We start from the raw sequence: 19,977 nt of genomic DNA, 5'->3' as shown, positions 1-19,977 counted from the left end.
TGTTTCTCCTGCCGCGGCGCCGCAGCGCTCCCAGGCCGCCCCCGCGATGACAAACCACTGGCAGCCAGGCTCCCAGCTGTGTTACGTGCCCGGGGACGGAAGGGCTTCCTGATGTCTCCCGGCACCGCCACTTCCCCCGCCCCAGGGGCGGGCTGCCGCCGCCCTCTGCGGCTGAATCCGTGCAGTTCCTCACCTGCCTTCTCTGCTCACCGCTGTGTCCTTAGCAATCGGAGGACCCTTGGTACACGGAGCGACAAGGGCCGCCCCAACAGACATCTCATGTTGGGAAAGAAGTGGGCAATTTATTGAGCCTTAAAAAATATAAAGGAATAGTTCCCCTTCATCGGGCTCCCAGCTCTGAAGAGTAAATCTAGTATCGTGGGGTGGGGCTGCGCTTAAAAACGCAGACGCTTTGTTTTTAGTATCGGCAACGTTAAAAATCTTGTATCTTGTGTGAGTGAATGTGTATCCCTTGTGATCAGTTATTTGCATTTACAGTTACACCTTCATTCAGCTAATTGCTGTCTTGATTTGAATCCAGATTCTACAATGTACTAGCTCCGAAACCTCAGGCAAGTTAAATGTTTTTGTGCTTCATTTTCCTAATCCACAAAGTGGCAATGGAAGAATTTATCTCTTTAGCTTTTGTCTTGAGGATTAAAACCGTTAATACTTAGAGCTGTGCCTGGTAAATGGTAAGCCTTTATATTAAGATCTGGACCTAATCTCCACTTTGAAGTCTATGACATAAGGCAGATGTAGGCATTCTATAAGTGACACCAACATAAAGGTATGTGGTAAATTCTAGAGGCGAAAACACTCCCAAAAGATTTTAGGTCTGATCATTTAATTTTGAGGTAATTTCTGAAAGGGCTACAGGAGAAAGTGACATTTAAATTGTGTTTGATGAATGATAGTATTTTAACTGGCCAGCCTCTTGGGGGAAGTGCATTCGGAATGGCTTGATCAAAGGCTCAAAAAGTGCAAGGTGTATTTGGAAAACTGTAAGCAAGGCTTGTGTAGATGAGTTGTAGAAATATCTAGAGAAGGAAAGGCTGGCACCACATCGTGGAAACCGTAAAAACTAGCATATTAATTAGAATGTTTTTTCCCTCAAGTAACAAAAAACGAATTCAAAGTGGCTGAAATAAGGACTGTCTCCCTCAGGTGACAGTCCTGAATAATAAGGAATTCATTATTTTATACCCCCCAGGTTGGTTAACCTGAAGGTTAACTTGGGGGCTCAGCACATTATCAACAACGCATTTTTCCTCCTGCCTTTCCACTCTGTCACCTGGGTTGTTGGCTTCAACAAGGTAGTAATAGAAGTATCTTCTCTTTTGTCTTTATTGGAAGAGCAAAACCCCCTCACTCCCAACTGACCAGAATTACATCATATTGACTTAAGCTTAGGATCTATATATAAGACCACCGTGTTTGGATTAGACCAGCTAACCAGTCTTTCCGGGCCTCCAAGAAATGCTTGGCCAGGGAGGAGATGAACGAATTCTGTTAGAAGGATGTTGGGACAGAATAGAATGGGTATTGAGTGGGTAACTGTCAGGCCTCTGAGCTAAAGCTAAGCCGTCATATCCCCTGTGGCCTGCACGTATATGCCCAGATGGCCTGCACGTATATGCCCAGATGGCCTGAAGTAACTGAATAATCACAAAAGAAGTGAAAATGGCCTGTTCCTGCCTTAACTGATGACATTCCACTACAAAAGAAGTGAAAATGACCGGTCCTTGCCTTAACTGATGACATTTCACCACAAAAGGAGTGAAAATGGCCGGTTCTTGCCTTAGGTGATGACATTACCTTGTGAAATTCCTTTTCCTGCCTCATCCTGGCTCAAAAAAGCTCCCCCACTGAGCACCTTGTGACCCCTACTCCTGCCCACCAGAGAACAATCCCCCTTTGACCGTAATTTTCCTTTACCTACCCAAATCCTATAAAACGGCCCCCATCTCCCTTCACTGATGCTCTTTTTGAACTCAGCCTGCCTGCACCCAGGTGATTAAAAAGCTTTATTGCTTACACAAAGCCTGTTCGGTAGTCTCTTCACATGGACATGCGTGATAGTAACCAGTAGTGCTATACCAGCCACAGTGGGCTTTATAAAGAAATTGATAGCCACTATAGGTTCTTGTACAAGTTTTTTTTTTTTTTTTTTTTTTTTTTTGAGATGGACTCTCACTGTGTTGCCAGGCTGCAGTGCAGTGGCGTGATCTCGGCTCACTGCAACCTCCACCTCCCTGGTTCAAGTGATTCTCCTGCCTCAGCCTCCTGAGTAGCTGGGACTACAGGCGCATGCCACCCTGCCCAGCTAATTTTTGTATTTTTAGTAGAGGTGGGGTTTCACCATGTTGGCCAGGATGATCTTGATCTCTTGACCTCGTGATCCGCCCTCCTCAGCCTCCCAAAGTGTTGGGATTACAGGCATGAGCCACCACTCCTGGCCTGTACAAGTTTTTATCCACAACCTGTTTCTCTTCTTCTCCTTTCTCCCAGGGCAGTCCCATTTCACATCTATAATTTCTAGTACCACCTGTATACTCGGGGCAACAAAGGATGTATCTCTAACCTAGATTTCTCCCTCAGGTGACAGTCCTGGATATCTGACTGTTTTCTGGACAACTCTTGGATGATCTGAAACTGAACGATTCATTCCACAAATAGTTGTGAGTATCTAGTATGTGCCAAGCACTGTTGTTTTCTTGTCCCTCACCCTCACTCCCCTCGTGTTCATGGGGATATAGCAGTGAAAAACCAAACCAAACAACAGATTAAAACTCCTGCCTTGACAGAATTTGTATTCTAGTGGAGGAGTCATACAAACAGGAAAAGTGAGTACATTATGTGTGTTAGATAGTTATAATAGCTAAGGCAAAATAAAGCAGGAAAGAAGGCTAGGTGCTGGGGCATGGGAGACCTAGCAATTTTCAGAGAAGGCTTCATTGAGAAGGTGACGTTTGAGTAAAGACATGAAGGAGGTGAAGAAATGAAAATTGATACTCATTGGCACAGCATTCCAGGTCAAGGAAGCAGCCAATTCCTAGTTCGAAGGCAGGAAGCCATGTTGGGGATGGGAGTAAGAGTGAGTGGAGCAGAGGAGCATTCGGAGATGAAGTCAGAGGCCAGGCCGTGCGCCTCGTTGTAGGTCAGTGAAAGGACTTTAGGTTTTACTCTAGGGTTAAAAGGCCCTAAAGGGTTTTGCGTAGAAGCTTGACATAGTTTGATTAAAAACATTTGTTTTTTCTAGTTACTTGGTTGAGAATAGACTGAAGTGGGGCAAAGGCAGAAGCAGAGAGACCAGATAGGAAGCTGCTCCCAATAAGGCTGGTGAGAGAGTGGCTTGGATCTGGTGTAGGTGTGGTGCTTGGGCCTGAGAGGTGCGGTCAGTCAGTGCCGAGGCCATGTCCGGGGGGCAGACTGCCTTGCTTTTGATGGAGCTTGGTTCTGGATCTGGGCCAAAAGTGGTGGGAAGATCCCAGCTCAATTTTGAAGGTAGAATAGATTGGACGCGATGTGGTACATGAGAGAAACGCATAAGAGATGAACCTAAGGTTTCTGATTAAATGTTGGACATTGTGTAGGAAAAAATCACATAGAGGCTCTGGCAAAATAAATAAATAAATAAATAAATAAATAAATAAATAAATATTGCATAGAGACTGTGGCTGATGTTGTCTTTTTCCAGAAAGGATTTAATTTTATTCTGGCAAACAATTAGAGTAGGAGCAGATGCCTTTTTTTTTTTTTAAGTTGGAGTTTTGCTCTTGTTGCCCAGGCTGGAGTACAATGGTGCCATCTTGGCTCACTGCGGCCTCCACCTCCCGGGTTCAAGCAATTCTCCTGTCTCAGCCTCCCAAGTAGCTGGGATTACAGGTGTGCACCACCATGCCTGGCCAATTTTGTATTTTTTTAGTAGAGACTGGGTTTCACCATGTTGATCAGGCTGGTCTCGAACTCCTGACCTCAAGTGATCCACCTGCATCAGCTTCCCAAAGTGCTGCGATTACAGGCATGAGCCCCTGTGCTCAGCCTCAGATGACCTTTAGTCAGGGATTCAGACTTTGTGAGGGCTGATCATTTTCTTGTTTGGTCTTATCCCAGAGCTAGGCCTTTCTGTTCTTTCTCAACATGAACATCTGCGGTATTTAACAGGTCCCCGTCTTTGGGTGACTTTGAACTCCAATTTTTGTACTCCCAGCTCTGTGAGACTGTTGAAATGTACACTTAGCATTTTAGCTATTTAGCAACTGTTTGGTTTCTTGATTTCCAGTGCCCTTACAGCTTAGAATTCAGCAAATACCTCAAGGATAAAAGCCAAACAAAATGTCAGACTGGCTTCTTTATGATCCTTCTTTCTTTGAGATCTTGTCCCTTCAAGTCCTATCAGCAGTTTTCAACTCCAATTTTTTATCTCCCCATATCTGAAAGGTCCCCGATATCTCCAGGTCACTGCTTTCTGCTCGCCATAATGCCCTGCACAAAACTCAGCAAATGCCCTAATAAGAAAAAGCGACAGAGAAGTTCTGTATCACTTTTTGCATCTCTCTTCTTCCTGGGATCCCGGGCTCTCATGTCTTGACCATCTTGGTTGCTCTCCAGTGCCTTCAAACAGCCTGTGTAGTTTTTGTTATGTGTGCTTTTTTAAATATTCAGCTTTTATGCTTATTCCCATGAGAGGACTGGTTTAATTTAAGCTATTCGACTGTAGCTAGAGGCCATGATAAGGTTGTTGACTAGAGTACCTAGAAGAGTGGAGTTGCCATTTAATGATACAGGGAACGCTGGGGAGGAGCCGTTATTGGAGTGAGCATTAGCAGCTTGGTCTGAGGCACATCATGCTTGGAAGGCATGTTAGTCATCCAAATGGAGAGGTTGAGTAGACAGTTGGACATGGGAGTCTAGAGTTTCAGGAGATTGGTCTGTGTTAGAGAAGTGGATTTTTGAATCAACAGCCATGAGACTTGGTAAGATTACCAAGGGAGTGTAGAGAGATAAGGCCTTGAGTATTCCAATATTTAGAGTTTGGAAAGATGACGAATAATCAGCAAAGGAGACTGCAAAAGAGGGTCAAAGAAATGGTGGAAAATGCAGAAAGCCTGGTCACCTGGGAGTTAAGTAACGAAAGTGTTTCAAGGAGAAGGGAGTAATCAGCTATATCTAATGCTATACATGTGCTAAGCAAGATAAGAACTTTGGATCTAGCAACATAGAAGTCACTGGTAATCTGAAAAAAGGCAACTTTCATGAAGTTATAGAAGAGAAAGTTCAGTTATAATGGATCCTGAAAAGACTGGCAGAAGAGCAATTTATGACTCAAGGAAAGAAGAAAGAAATGGGCTGGTAGTTACAGGGAAATTGAGTTAAGAACAGGTTCAATATTTTTTAATGCGAGAATTGACTGTGTGTGTATATGTTTCTAGAAGCGATTCAGGAGAGAGGGTGGAATGGATGGTGTGGGACGGAGGGAAGAATTGGTGGAATGATGTTGGCAAAAAGGAATAGGTTCTTGTGTGTAAGTTGAGGGATTGGCCTTGCCTAGAAACATGGACAATTCATCCCTAATAAGAAGAGGAAAGGTAGATCTATGACCACAGACATAGTCAGATAATCATTTTAAAATTCTTTAATCAATAGGTGTTTCTGATTAACAGGCACTATGCTAAGCACTTTACATACCTGATTTCGTTTAGTTATTGTAACAATCCCAGTCTAACAATGAGGTAGATTCTGATATTATTCCCATTTAATTTGCAAGGAACTGAAATTTAGAGAAGTTGAAATAACTTACCAAAGTCATATAGCAAGCAAGTGACAGGACCAAGACTTAAGCCCTTGACTGCTGGACTCTAGAACTTACACAAGAAAGCGTCAGCTTATGATGTTCATTGTCCTTCCACTCCCAGATCCCCCATTTCTTGCCCCTTTTGCTTGTTCCCCCTCCCCTCATTCTCCATATCCCAATAATCACCAAGTCCTGTCCATTTTACTTCCTCAGTGTTTCTTGCTTCTGGATCCTCTTTTTTGTGTCCTTCCTATTCCTACCAGCCTTTGACCTCGTCATTCTGACCCCATGTAGTCTAAATTCAATCGTCTATGGAACCAAACAATAATCTAAGAGAAAGGCATCCTTGACCATGCTTGCTCCATAACCCACTGCCTAATAAGTTCAAGTTTCTCAAACTATGCTATAAGCCTGCCACTACCTGGTTACTGCGTATTTTTCTAATTTCACATCTCACTGATTTCTGTCTTGTACTTTTTTCTTAGCAGAGCTGAGTGCTTGCGGTCCTCAGCACGAACTGAGTGCTTGCAGTCCTTCACTGCACGAACTATCATGTTTCCATGCTGTGTTTGTGCTTTATGATTTTTCCTTGTCTCTTTTCCTGGATTTTTCTTCTACTCCTCTTTTAAACCTCAGCTCCTGTTGTTTTCTCTAGGAAGGCATTTCTTTTTTTTTTTTTTTGAGACAGAGTTTCACTGCTTGTCATCCAGGCTGGAGTACAATGGTGCTATCTTGGCTCACTGCAACCTCCGCCTCCCGAATTCAAGTAATTCTCCTGTCTCAGCCTCCCAAGTAGCTGGGATTACGGGCATGTGCCACCACACCCGGCTAATTTTGTATTTTTAGTAGAGACAGGATTTCTCCATGTTGGTCAGGCTGATCTCGAACTCCTGACCTCAGGTGATCCACCCGCCTCGGCCTCCCAAAGTGCTGGGAGTACAGGCGTGAGCCACAGCGCCCGGCCAGGAAGGCATTTCTGATGCCTCTAACTTGGGTTCATATACTCTGCAGCCACAGCGCCATCTTTTACTTGTGTTGCGGGAAGTCAGGGGCCCCAAACAGAGGGACCGGCTGAAGCCCCGGCAGAAGAACATAAATTGTGAAGATTTCATGGACATTTATTAGTTCCCCAAATTAATACTTTTATAATTTCTTACACCTGTCTTTACTGTAATCTCTGAACATAAATTGTGAAGATTTCATGGACACTTCTCACTTCCCCAGTGAATATCCTTGTGATTTCCTATGCCTGTCTTTACTTTAATCTCTTAATCCCATCATCATCTTTGTAAGCTGAGGAGGATGAATGTCACCTCAGGACCCTGTGATTGTGTCAACTGCACAAATTGTAGAGCGTGTGTGTTTGAACAATATGAAATCTGGGCATCTTAAAAAAGAACAGGATAACAGCGATGTTCAGGGAATAAGAGAGGTAACTTCGAACTGGCCGACGGTGAGCTGGACGGAACAGAGCTATATTTCTCCTCTTTGATAAGCAAAGAGGAGAAATACCGCTGAATTCTTTTTCTCAGCAAGGAACATCCCTGAGAAAGAGAATGCGCCCTGAAGGTAGGCCTATAGCCCCTTTTAAGGCGTCCTGTCTTTTATGGTCGAAGCCGAAGGGATGAAATAAGCCCCGGTCTCCTGTAGCACTCCCAGGCTTATCAGGTGGAGGAAAATTCCCACCTAATAAATTGTGGTCAGACAGGTTATCTGCTCTCAAACCCTGTTTCCTGATAAGATGTTATCAGTGACAATGCATGCCCGAAACTTCATTAGCAATTTTAATTTCTCCTCTTCCGGTAGTCCTGTGATCTCGCCCTGCCTCCATTTGCCTTGTGATGTTTTATTACCTTGTGAAGTACGTGATCTCTGTCACCCACACCCTATTCGTGCACTGCCTCCCCTTTTGAAAATCACTAATAAAAACTTGCTGGTTTTACGGCTCGGGGAATGTCAGGGATCCTGCCGACATGTGATGTCTCCCCCAACACCCAGCTTTAAATTTCTTTCTCTTGTGCTCTTTCCCTTTATTTCTCAACCCAGCCGAGACACTTAGGAAATAGAAAAGAACCCACGTTAAACATCGGGAGCGGGTTCTCCTGATATACTTGCACATGGCTTTTATAATGATTTGCTAACATGTTTGCTTCTACTAGGCCATGAGTTCCTTGAGGGTAGGGATCATGTTCTATTTGTATTTGTAGTCCTACCGTATTACTTAATGTTTGGTTAGAATAGTTTTTTGAATGAGTGAATAGCAGGGGTATACAATTGATCCAAGAAAAGAAGCAGCAGCATATTTTCCATTTAAGTGTGCAAAAAGTGAGTGAAAGGCTATGGTTTCAGAAATGCTTTTAAGTATAGGTAAATGTATTAGTCTGTTATCACATTACTATAAAGAAATACCTGAGGCTGGGTAATTTATAAAGAAAAGCTGTTTAATTGGCTCATGGTTCTGCAGGCTGTACAGGAAGTATGGCGGCATCTGTTTCTGGAGAGGCCTCAGGAATCTCCCAGTCATAGTGGAAGGCAAAGGAGGAGTGAGGTGTCTTACATGGCAGGAGCAGGAGCAAGAAGGAGAAGGGGAGGTGCTCCATGCCTTTGAACAATCAGATATTGGCCGGGCGCAGTGGCTCATGCCTGTAATCTCAGCACTTTGGGAGGCCGAGGCGGGAAGATCCTTTGAAGTCAAGAGTTTGAAACCAGTCTGGCCAACATGGTGAAATCCTGTCTCTACTAAAATAAAAAAAATTAGCCAGGCATGGTGGCGCATGCCTGTAATCCCAGGTACTTGGGAGGCTGAGGCAGGAGAATCACTTGAGCCTGGTAGGCAGAGGTTGCAGTGAACCGAGATCACGCCACTGCACTCTAGCCTGGGTGACAGAGTGAGGCTCTGCTTCAAAGAAAACAAAACAAAACAAAATTAAAAAACCCAGATCTCGCAAGAACTCATTCACTATCCTGAGGACAGTATCAAGTACATGGCACTAAACCATTCATGAAAAACACCTCCATGATCCAGTCACCTCCCACCAGGCCCACATCCAACACTGGGAATTACACTTTGGCATGAGATTTGGGTGGGGACACAGATCCAAACCATATCGGTAAGAGAATGCAAGGGAGAACTTATGAGAGTTCATTATTCAGCAGACACTAAGCACCTTCCTCGTACTGAGCAGTATTGTAAGAGCTTGGGATAGACAGGATAGACAAAGCTTTTGTCCTACTGTAGGGAAGTAGATAACAGGCAAATAAACCAAAAAAGAAAAAAAAAGAAAATTTCATGGAATGATAAAATCTTTGGTGAAAACAAAACAACTTTGTGATGGTGGTGGGGAGCATGAGTGGCTGCCTTCAGTTAAGTAGCAGAAAAGCCTGAGAAGGTAACATCTAACTAGAGACCTTGTGACAAAAGAAGCAGTGAACCACACGAAGTTCTGGGGGAGCCGCCCAGGCAGAGGGTGGTGGCTAGTGCACTGTTCCTAAGGAAGGAACAAGCTTCCATGTTTAAGGAGTGAAAGGAAGACCAGCGTGGCTAGAACATGGAACGCCAGGGAAGAGTGGTAAGACGTGAGCTTTTAGAGCATTTTGAGGAAGCTGGGGGCAAATTGGAGGGCTTTGTAGAATGGAAGAGGAGTTGGGATTATGGGGATTTTGGGTTTTAAGAAAGGGTATCATCTGAGTTATGTTTTAAAAAGATCACTGATTGCTATGTAAAGAATGGATTGTAAGAGGTGAAGAGTAAGATACTAGTTAGGAAGGTGCTGAGTAGGTTGAGAGACTCTGGCTTGAATTAGGGTGATAGTAGGAAAAATGGAGAGAAGGGGTGCATTTGGGAGCTTTCAGAGAATGAACTAAATCCCTTTATTCCTCTACTCCTCACTGCCACTTACTAATACTAAGTAGTGGAGGATTACAGAATGACTGCTAAGGTTATGGCTTTACCAAACTGACAGGGTGATCATGTTATTTACTGCGATGTAGTCAATTGTTGGAAAGAGTAGGAAACCAAGAGTTTTGTTTTGGACAGATGCTATTGGACATCCAAATACATATGTCACATTGGCAGGTTAGAGATGTGAGTCTGAAGTTCAGTGGAACTAGAGATATAAATTTGGTACTCATGAGCATTTAGATGGCTTTACAACATTTTAAAGGAGAAGGGAAACTGATTTTGTCAAATCCAAGGATTTCAGGAACAGTGTGTTCAGCCTGGTCAAATATCACTGAGAAGCTGAGAAAGATGAGACTTGAGAAGTAATCATTGGGTTTGCCAACCTGGAAGTCATCTGTGAACTTGAAGTCACACAGATTCTGTGAAGAGGAGGGGACTGAAGCCCGTGTAGAGTTATTGAGGAGAGAATCTAGTTACAGAGGTAGAGTTGCAACCCTAGATTATTCTTTCCAAAGTTTTGCTCTTGTCTTAACTTCTTAGTGAAGTGCATGAAGCCTTTGGACATCTCTGAAAATGGGTGGCAGTAGAACATGAATTAATAAGCTTTTGCCACAAGGTGTCACTAATTCTTCATAACTTCTAGTAATCGAAATAATTGCAGCCGGGGTATCCCTTGATTAGGGAAATGTTATTTTTAAAAATCGCATTTACAAAGTAGGCCAACTTAGCCTGGTGTGGTGGCTTATGCCTGTAATCCCAGCACTTTGGGAGGCTGAGGCAGACGGATCACCTGAGGTGAGGAGTTCAAGACCAGCCTGGCCAACATGGTGAAACCCCATCTCTATAAAAATACAAAAATTAGCCAGGCATGGTGGCAGGCACCTGTAATCCCAGCTATTCGGGAGGCTGAGGCAGTAGAATTCCTTGAAACCAGGGGGCAGAGGTTGCAGTGAGCTGAGATTGTGCCATTGCACTCTAGCCTGAGGGACAGAGAGAAAGAGACCCCGTCTCAAAACAAAAACAAAACCGAAACAAAGTAGGCCAACTAGAAGGCAGTTATTTACATGGTGGAAAGGTTTCCTTTCAAAAGATGGTCTCTAGTATGTTTAACAAATATGCATAGCCATCAAGGGGTGCATGGAGCACTGGGATAGCAATCAGAAGACCAGAGTTCTGGGTGTAGAGTATTGGATTTGGAGTCAGAAGCTTTGCGTTCATCTCCTGTTTTGTTCTCACTACCTGTGTGACCTTATGCAAAATTTAAATTATTCTTTGTCTTATTTTGTTGTTGTTGTTTTAAAACCATAGATAGTAAATGCTGTTCTAGCCATCTCAAGCAATTACTTTTGCACACCAAAAGAGATAATGTGTGTAACAATTTAGAAAATTGTGAAGTACTATGTAAATATAAGATTTTAAAATTTTTATGAAAATTATTTATACTAAACTTTACAGCAATATAGGTATTATGTAAAGCAGTTGTATTAGTGAGAACCCCCGGTTGCATAGTGAGAACCCCCGGTTGCATAAGGGAGAAATCTAATTTGAATTTGCTTGGCAAAAGGGCATGTTGTGAAGTTTATGGGGTGGTTCCTGTGCCTTCAGGAATGGCAGCATTGTGGGTGGGCTTTAGGCGTTGCTGTAGGCAGAGATTGGAATGAGGGCAGCATGTGTACCCTTCATTCCCCTTTGCTTCTATCTGATGCCTTGATTCTCTTTGGCCCAAACTTACTTCCTCTACCTTGTGGGGAACATTTTGATATTACGATTGTAGGGCACCTGCATGACAACATCCTATAGCGTGAGAACGTGAGAAGCTGGGGCTGGAGAAATAGATGTAGAATTACCTTGATTTTGATGAAGTGAATATGAATTTTGAATTTATGAAAGCCATTGTCAGTTAATGCTAACCTTCCAGTTTTGAAAAATAAAACTCACATGCTCTGAAACAGTTTAATATCCTTGAGTCTGCATGTCTTTGTCCACCTTTCTTTCCATTCTTTTCCTTTCCCTTCCCTTCTCTCTTTCTTTTTCCCTTCCCCTCCCTTCTCCTTCCCTTCCCCCTCCCCTCCGTTCTCCTCCCCCCTTCCCCTTCCCCCCTCTTCCCCTCCCCCTCCCCTACCTCTCCCCTCCCCTTCCCCTCTCCTTCCCCTCTCCTTCCCCCTTTCCCCTTTACCTCCCCCTCCCCTCCCCTCCCCTTCCCCTTTCCCCTCCCTCCCCTCCCGTCCCCTTCCCCTTCCCTCCCCCTTCCCTTCCCTTCTTTTCTCCTTCCCCTTCCCTTCCCCTCCTATTCCCCTCCCCCCCTTCCCCTTCCCCTCCCCTCTCTTCCCCTCCCCCTCCCCTACCTCTCCTCTCCCCTTCCCTCTCCTTCCCCTCTCCTTCCCCCTTTCCCCTTTACCTCCCCCTCCCCTCCCCCTCTCCTTCCCCCTCCCCTTCCCATTCCCCCTCCCCTTCCCCTTCCCCCTCCCCTTCCCCCTTCCCTTCCATTCTGCCTCCCCTTCCTTTCCCCTCCCCTTCTCCTCCCTTTCCCCTCCCCTTCCCCTTCCCCTTCCCCTCCCCTTCCCTCCCCTTCCCTTTCCCTCACTATCCCCCTTCCCTTCCCCTTCTCCTCCCCCTTCCCTTCCCCTCCCCCTCCCCCTTCCCTTCCCTTCCCCTTCCCTTCCCTTCCCTTCCCCTTCCCTTCCCCTTCCCTTTCCTTCCCTTCTGTTCCCCTTCCCCTTTCTCTTCCCTTCCCCTTCACCTTCGCTTTCCCCTTCCCCTTCCCTTCCCCTCCCCTTCCCCTTCCCTCCCCTTCCCCTTCCCCTTCCCCTTCCCCTTCCTCTTCCCTTTCCCTTTCCCTTCCCCTTCCCTTTCCCTTTCTGACAGGGTCTCACTCTGGCACTCAGGCTGGAGTGCAGTGATGCAAATCATGACTCACTGCAGTCTTAACCTCCTGGGGTCAAGTCATCCTCCCACCTCAGCCTCCGGAATAGCTGAGACTACAAGTAGTTGCTATTATGCCCAGCTAATTTTTCTATTTTAAACTTTATTTTGTTTCATTTTTTTCCAGTTTAAATAGTTTAAAAATTAGCCAGACGTGGTATCAGGCGCCTGTAGTCCCAGCTACTCGGGAGGCTGAGGCAGGAGAATGACATGAACCCGGGAGGTGGAGCTTGCAGTGAGCCGAGATCGCACTATTGCACTCCAGCCTGGGCTACAGAGCGAGACTCTGTCTCAAAAAAAAAAAAAAAGTTTATTCAAGAAAAAACGGGGAGTGACCCATTCAGGAGGAAGACTCCAGAGAAACAAGGTCAGTGCTCCAAAGGTCAAAGGTAAGTTCTTAATTATAGAGGCAGAAAACAAAGACATTAACAGGATTACAAAATTTTCTATACAAGGCTGCTTTAAGATGACACTCTAATATATAGGACATAAATAAGACTTCTAAAGTGTGTTCTAAGAACACCTGCCAAAATCATCAAAATTATGTCCTTGTCCCTGGGATTCATTTAAACTGAAAGGGCTGGGGACTCCTGGTTTAAAGTGGCATTGACTGAAGTTGGAATTTCTTCCAATTCTAACTAAATACCCATGGCAGTGGGACAGGACATGTCCCATTTCTGTCTAGAGGAACACAGTAGATGGAAATGGGAGGGAGCTGGGAGCTGGACATTGCAGTCTGTTTTATAGCTTGAAGAGGAGATTGGCAGGCACCCAGGTAGATAGAAAGTGAGGCCAGGGTCAGTATGATGTATGTCTGTTGGTGGGCACCAAGTCTGGATCTATTCTATTCATTGGAGGAGGAGGTCAGAAGAAGCATAAAATCTATGAAAAAATGCTGTCAAGTAGGAGGAAGGGAACACACATTGGAATAATCAGAGGAAGACAGAACTCTAAAAATGAAACTTGTTGGTATCCCTAAAGATGCTGTTTGGTACCACCTTTGAGTACCATGTAGAGAATTCTTAAGATGCAAAAAGACGAATGTGATTGAAAAAGACTGATATTATAGGCAAAAATATTTTTTAATGCTTACCACATGCCAGCAGTGATGTTCGGGGCTGAGGATATAATGATGAATAAAATTGTCATAGTTCTTGTCCTCTCAGAATCTAGTGAGGTACCAGACAAGGGAACTGGCATTTCCAATTCAGTGTGAAATGCGTGATAATAGGGTTGGCAGGGCACAATAGAAGCCCGAGGACTGTGAGCCATCCTCGACGGTCATGGCAAGCTTCCTGCATGAAAGCTGAAGCTCAGAGCGTATGAAGATGTAGGAGTTTGCCAAATGAAATGACTTGGTGGTGGAGGGCGTTTATGACCGAAGAATACCGTGTGTGAAGCCCTAGAGGTGAGAAAAAACCCAGGATGTTGTCCAGGCGCAGTAGCTCATGCCTGTAATCCCAGCACACTGGGAGGCCAAGGCAGGAAAATTGCGTGAGCCCAGAAGTTTGAGACCAGACTGGGCAACATGGTGAAACCCCATCTTTACAAAAAAATACAAAAATTAGCTGGGTGTGGTGACACGCACCTGTAGTCCCAGTTACTTGGGAGGCTGAGGCCAGAGGATCGATTGAACCTGGGAGGTAGAGGCTGCAGTGTGCTGTGATCGTGTCGCTGTACTGCAGCCTGGGTGACAGAGGGGGACCCTGTCTCCAAAAACAAATACAAATACAAAAACAAAACCCTAGAATGTTGAGCAATTGAGAGAAGTTCAATGTGTCTGAATCAGAGTGTGAGGCAGGAAATATCAAGAGGTAAGTGATTAAAAAGCAATTAAAGATGAGTAATAACATTCACGTCCACATTAGAGAGAATGCTGTTGAATGTCAAATGAGGGATGTGAAGAACCACCTAAGGTATGTTCCCAGAATGCAGAGAAAAGGATTAAAAGTATTGGCCCGGTGCAGGAGATGAGAGCTATCTAGGGGAGGGAAGAATGATTCAACGCAAGAATCTTAGGTATTCCTGTGGGAAAATAGAAGTAACAACCAAAGACCTAATTAAACAAGTGTTTCTTGTGCTGAAAAGAACTTGAAGGTGAAGATCAAAAGAATCCACCACAGGGCTGGACGCAGTGGCTCACGCCCATAAACCCAGCACTTTGCGAGGTGGAGGCAGGCGGATTGCTTGAGGTCAGGAGTTCGAGACCAGTCTGGTGAACATGGTGAAACCCTGTCTCTAGTAAAAATACAAAAATTAGCCAGGCGTGGTGGCGGGCACCTGTAATCCCAACTGCATGGGAGGCTGAGGCAGGAGAGAATTGCTCAAACCCAGGAGGTAGAGGTTGCAGTGAGCTGAGATTGCACCACTGTACTCCAGCCTGGGTAATAGAGCGAGACTCCATCTCAAAAAAAAAAAAAAAAAAAAAAAAAAAAAAATCCACCACATTCCAAGAAAAAAGAGTGACAACATTTTCACATTACAAAGATATAAGAAATAGACCATATGAGCATTCAGATAGAAAAAAGTAAGTTTCCTATGCAGGAACAGAAATCTCTCTGGCCATAGACTTTTTTTTTTTTTTTTTTTTTTTTTTTTTTGCACCACCCAAGATCAGAAGACAATGAAACCACATGTAGTAGAGTTTTCAGGGGGAAATGTTGGGAACAACCTCATGCCCAACTAAGTCTGTTGTCTTTCAAGGTAACAGTATATACTTTCAGTACCATAGACCTGGTACCATAGACCTTCCCGTCCCTTCATTAACACATCTCAAAGATCTACTACCTGAAAAAGCAGTGAAAATGAAGATCTCAGTAATGAGGAGATCATGATCCACAGGGACTTTAGGACCAGCGTTGTTCATGCTGGACCCACACACAGGTATTTGGCCTCTGTGTGGTCTGGTCAGTTCTGTGGCTAGGGGCTGCGGTTTGGCCTGCAAGAACCTCCCCGAGCTGCACCTCTTAAGGTTTCCGTCATTTCCCAGAAAGTGTATTTCTTGCACCACATGCTTTACCTCATGTTTCAGAAGAAATGTCATGATTGATGACCACATGAAACTGATTTGGCTCCAGGGTCTGTTAATATTGGCCAAACTATTTACATGGTTGAGAGCCAGTGCCAAGAAGAACCAAACACTTCCCCTTTCTCAAAACCAGAGCTGTGTAGTGCATCGTATTCATTATTTGCATTACCAAGAACCTCACATGTTTTCTATGTCCTTTTTTTTTTTTCAAAGAGATAGTCCCACTTTGTTGCCCAGGGTCTGCTCTTGAAATCCTGGACTCAAGTAATCCTTCACCTTAGTCTCCTAAAGTGCTGGCATTACAGCATGAGCCGCTGGGCCCAGTTGTTGTCTGCATCTTTAAGACTTCAATGTTTACTTGATTTCTCTGACTTTTAACTGGGAAAGAATAGTAAAAGGTCTAAGCAGCCACTGCATCAGAAAGCTTCAGTTCATACTATCCTCCACTTGGGACTTGTGACTGTCCCTGTGTTACCTATGGCTGGACTCAGTATATTCATTATGTTTATATAATGCAAATGTTTAGAAGTGAGGCCGAACTCTTTTTAAATATTTTTTAAAATAAATCTCAGAATCAGAGAAATTATCATTTCCTTTTGATCTAAGAAGTTAGTGACTCATTTTAGTAAGAGAAATATTTTTAAAGGCACAGAAAAAAGAGTAAGAATTATAATTATATAAGAATTAAAATATTTCTGACTAGAAATATTACAATATAACTATTGCTGGGTAATTAGCCCTCCGCCCACCTCTGAAATTACTGACTTAAACAATATATTTGGAACCTTTAGAAACAGAGCCAATAGTGTATAAACATATATATTATAAGACCTTTATTATAGGCAGTTTATTGCAAGGAGTTGGCTCATGGATTGTGGAAGACAAGAAGTCCCGTAATCTGCCATCTGCAAGCTGGAGACCCAGAAAAGCTGGTGGTGTAGTTCCAGAATGAGTCGAATGGCCTGAGAACCAGGGGCACTGATGGGGTAAGCCCCAGTTTGAGTGCAGGAGAAGACTGATGGCCCAGCTCAAGTAGTCAGGCAGAGGGACCAAGTTCTACCTTGCCAGGTCTTTTGTTCTGGCCTACAATGGACTGGGGAAGGAACACTGGGGAAAGCAATCTGCTTTACTCAGTCTATGATTCCAGTGTTAATCTCATCCAAACACCTTTACAGACATACCCAGAATAAGGTTTATTGAAGTATTTAGGCATCTTGTGGTCTAGACATAAAACTAACCATCACAAACAACATGCATTTATTATGCTCACGGGTTCTGTGGATCTGGAATTTCAACAGGGCACAGGAGGGAGGGTTTGTCTTTATTCCCTGGTGTCTGTGACCTTAGCTCAGTAAGTCCCAAGCTGGGAATGACTTGGTAGCTGGGGGCTGGAAACATCTGGAAGCTCTTTCATTCCCCTGCCTGGTGCCTGGGTTGTCATGACTTGAACATTAGGATTACTGAGCAGAGCAGTCACCAGCTTGCCCAGATTCAGAGAAATGGGGACACAGACCCCAACCTCAATGAGCAGAGTAGCAAAAGAAATTTCTGGCCATACCTTCAAAAACGACCTAGTAATAACTTGCTAACATCTGTTTTCTTTGCCTCACAGGATTTGGAATGGTGTTCTGTGTTGAACTGTGTCCTCCCACCCGCTTCCAAATTCATATGTTCAAGTTCTAACCCCCACTACCTCAGAATGTGACTATTTGGAAATCGTGTATTAATTACTTAAGTTAGAATGAGGTCATACTGGAGTGGGGTGGGCCTCAAATCCCATGTAACCAGTGTCCTTATAAGAAGGGGAAATTTGGATACAGATTTGCACACTGGGAGGACACGATGTGAAGATGAAGGGAGAGGTCAGGGTAATGTTCTGTCAACCAAGGGATGCCAGAGATTGGCAGTAAAACACCAGAAGCTAGCAGGGAGGTGTAGAACAGACCCTTCCCTCACAGCCCTCAGAAGGAACCAACCAGCCTTGCCAACACCTTGATCTTGCACTTCTGGCCTTCAGAACTGCGAGACAAAAAATGTCTGTTGTTAAACTGTGCAGTCTGTGGCACTTTGTTACAACAGCCCTCGCCAACAAATACAGATGGTTTTAAGTTTTTTTTTTTTTATACTTTTCATATTTTTGACAGGGAATGTATATTTCTTTAATAATGAGAGAAATAGATTTGGTTTAATTTAATGTTTTCAATTTCTTTGTTCCATAAAACATGAAAATACGCCAAAATCTTTCCATGGTTGTATCTAGGTAATGTGACTACAGGTAATTTAAAAAATCCCATCTACTGAAAATGTTTTCTCTAATGAGTATGTGTTACCCCTCTTATGGTAAGGAAAAGAACGCTGGAAAAGCCGCTATGGGAAGTGGAAAGAGCAGCTGCCCTGGGTTCCACTCCACTGGGGAGTAGCTCTGCGTCCGGTTCCCAGTGTGTAATGGGGGAGTCTTCCTCGGTGTTGAGAGAAACAAATGCATCTGTGCAGACACACGTGGAACCCCGGAATCCAGTGTCTGGCACTGGGACCTGGTGAGCCGCACTTTGCCTCCATTCTCCAGTGTGGTTTACAGCCTGTGGCTGTGATTACGAGTGGTGGTGGAAGATGTCAGTACTTTAAGATATATATATTTAAGATATCTGTATATAGATATATATTATATCTATAATATATAGATTATATATCACCTATATATAGATAATATATATAGATATAGAGTGTTTTTTATATATATTATCTATCCATCTATATGAGAGAGAGAGAGGGAGAGAGATAGAGAGAGAGAGACACAGAGACAGAGTCTTGCTCTGTCGCCCAGGCTTGAGTACAGTAGTGTGATCATAGTTCATTGCAGCTTTAAACTCCCTGAGGTCATGCAACCCTCCCACCTCAGCCTCCTGAGTATCTGGGGCCACAGGAGCACACCACCATGCCTGGCTGATTTATTTATTTATTTATTTTGTAGAGACAAGGTCTCCCTTATGTTGCCCAGGCTGGCCTCAAACTCCTGGGCTCAAGTGATCCTCCTACCTTGGCCTCCTGAACTGCTAGGGTTACAGGCATGAGCCACCATGCCTGTCTGCGAAAAATATTTCAACCACAATCATGTCTCTTTTCATGCTGACTTACCTTATTGAATGGCCCTGGAGTGGTCATGGGGATTTTAGGACTAGGCTAAGGGAAAGCTGACTTATGGATATATTTAGTTTGATTTCAGTGAATGTCTTAGTCCATTTCAGCTGCTATAGCAAAATCCCATAAACTGGGTGGCTTATAACAACAGAAATTTATTTCTCACAGTTCTGGAGGCTGGGAAGTCCAAGATCATAGCACCAGCAGATTTGGTGTCTGATAAGGGCCCCTTTCCTGGTTACAGATGGCACTTTCTCTCTATGCCCTCATGTGGTGGAAGAGGTGAGGGATCTTTCTCAGGCCTCTTCCATAGGGCACTAATCCCACTGATGAGGGCCCCAGCCTCATGACCTCATCTTTCCCCAAAATGCCCCACCTCTTAATACCATCACCTTAGTAGGATTTCAACCTAGGAATCTTGAGGGAACCCAAACATCCAGGCCATAGCAGTGGGATTTACTTATGTGCTTTGCAGTCACTTCCTTGAGTAGGTAAGTTATTCATAACTATCCTGGGGTGGGAGGGGCTTTCAAAGATAGTCCTACTGGCCACAGTGCCTACTCACCAGGCTTGTGACATGTACTATGAGAAGAACACTTTTTGTAGAGCCTAATATTGGCAGTATGTAGAGGAACATTTGAAATATATAAAACCAGCAGTCTGCAGATATTTTTCCAGATTTTGTAGCTCCTGTATGAAAAACACTTGACAGAGATTTCTCCAAATTTGACAATAATTCTAAAAATTTACATGACATTACAATAATGAGTTGAGAAGCTGAAATAAATTATTCTAAGCTATTAATGTTGGAAAGAACTCCAAATTTTAGCCAAATTAAAGGAAAAACTTTTATTCTCAATAGAGAAAATAATTTTAAATCTTTATTTTTTAGGAAAAAAGTATTTTAAAAGAGCATGCAACTAAAAAAGATAGGAAAGGAAACACTACCGAAATGTCCCAGACAGTTAGTAAAAATGTTATTTCATATTTTGGTGAAAAATTTTGTTTGCCGTATTTGTCAGCCTTATTAAATTTATGCTTTATGTTTTTTTATTCTAGATACATATTTGTGTTTATGATTAAATTTGCATTTGTAAGTTTGCGTTCTTTTTCTTGTAGAGAGCCTCCAAAATTATAAAAACACAGGGCCCCTCAAAATCTGAGTCTGAGCTGAAGGAGCCTAGCTTTCAA

General features: G+C 43.7%; 1 long non-coding RNA gene across 4 annotated transcripts in view; it reads left to right on the top strand.

Moving 5' to 3' along the window:
- The first annotated feature begins 95 nt into the window (after positions 1-95).
- LOC103240810 (uncharacterized) overlaps positions 96-19,977 on the top strand; it is a 43,214-nt gene continuing 23,332 nt past the window's right edge. For 3 of the 4 annotated variants that reach the window (XR_500154.3, XR_012094997.1, XR_012094999.1), the window contains exons 1-2: positions 96-572; positions 2,602-2,681. This is a non-coding gene — a long non-coding RNA (uncharacterized lncRNA). Of the gene's footprint in view, positions 573-2,601; positions 2,682-12,747; positions 12,988-19,977 lie in introns of all 4 variants that reach the window. The other variant, XR_012094998.1, reaches the window with a different exon arrangement.

The sequence above is a fragment of the Chlorocebus sabaeus genome, chromosome 13 (genome assembly GCF_047675955.1).
Source record: "Chlorocebus sabaeus isolate Y175 chromosome 13, mChlSab1.0.hap1, whole genome shotgun sequence".
NCBI lineage: Eukaryota > Metazoa > Chordata > Mammalia > Primates > Cercopithecidae > Chlorocebus > Chlorocebus sabaeus.
Note: the sequence above shows the minus strand (reverse complement) of the source record. Positions and strands in the feature narration are given on the sequence as shown.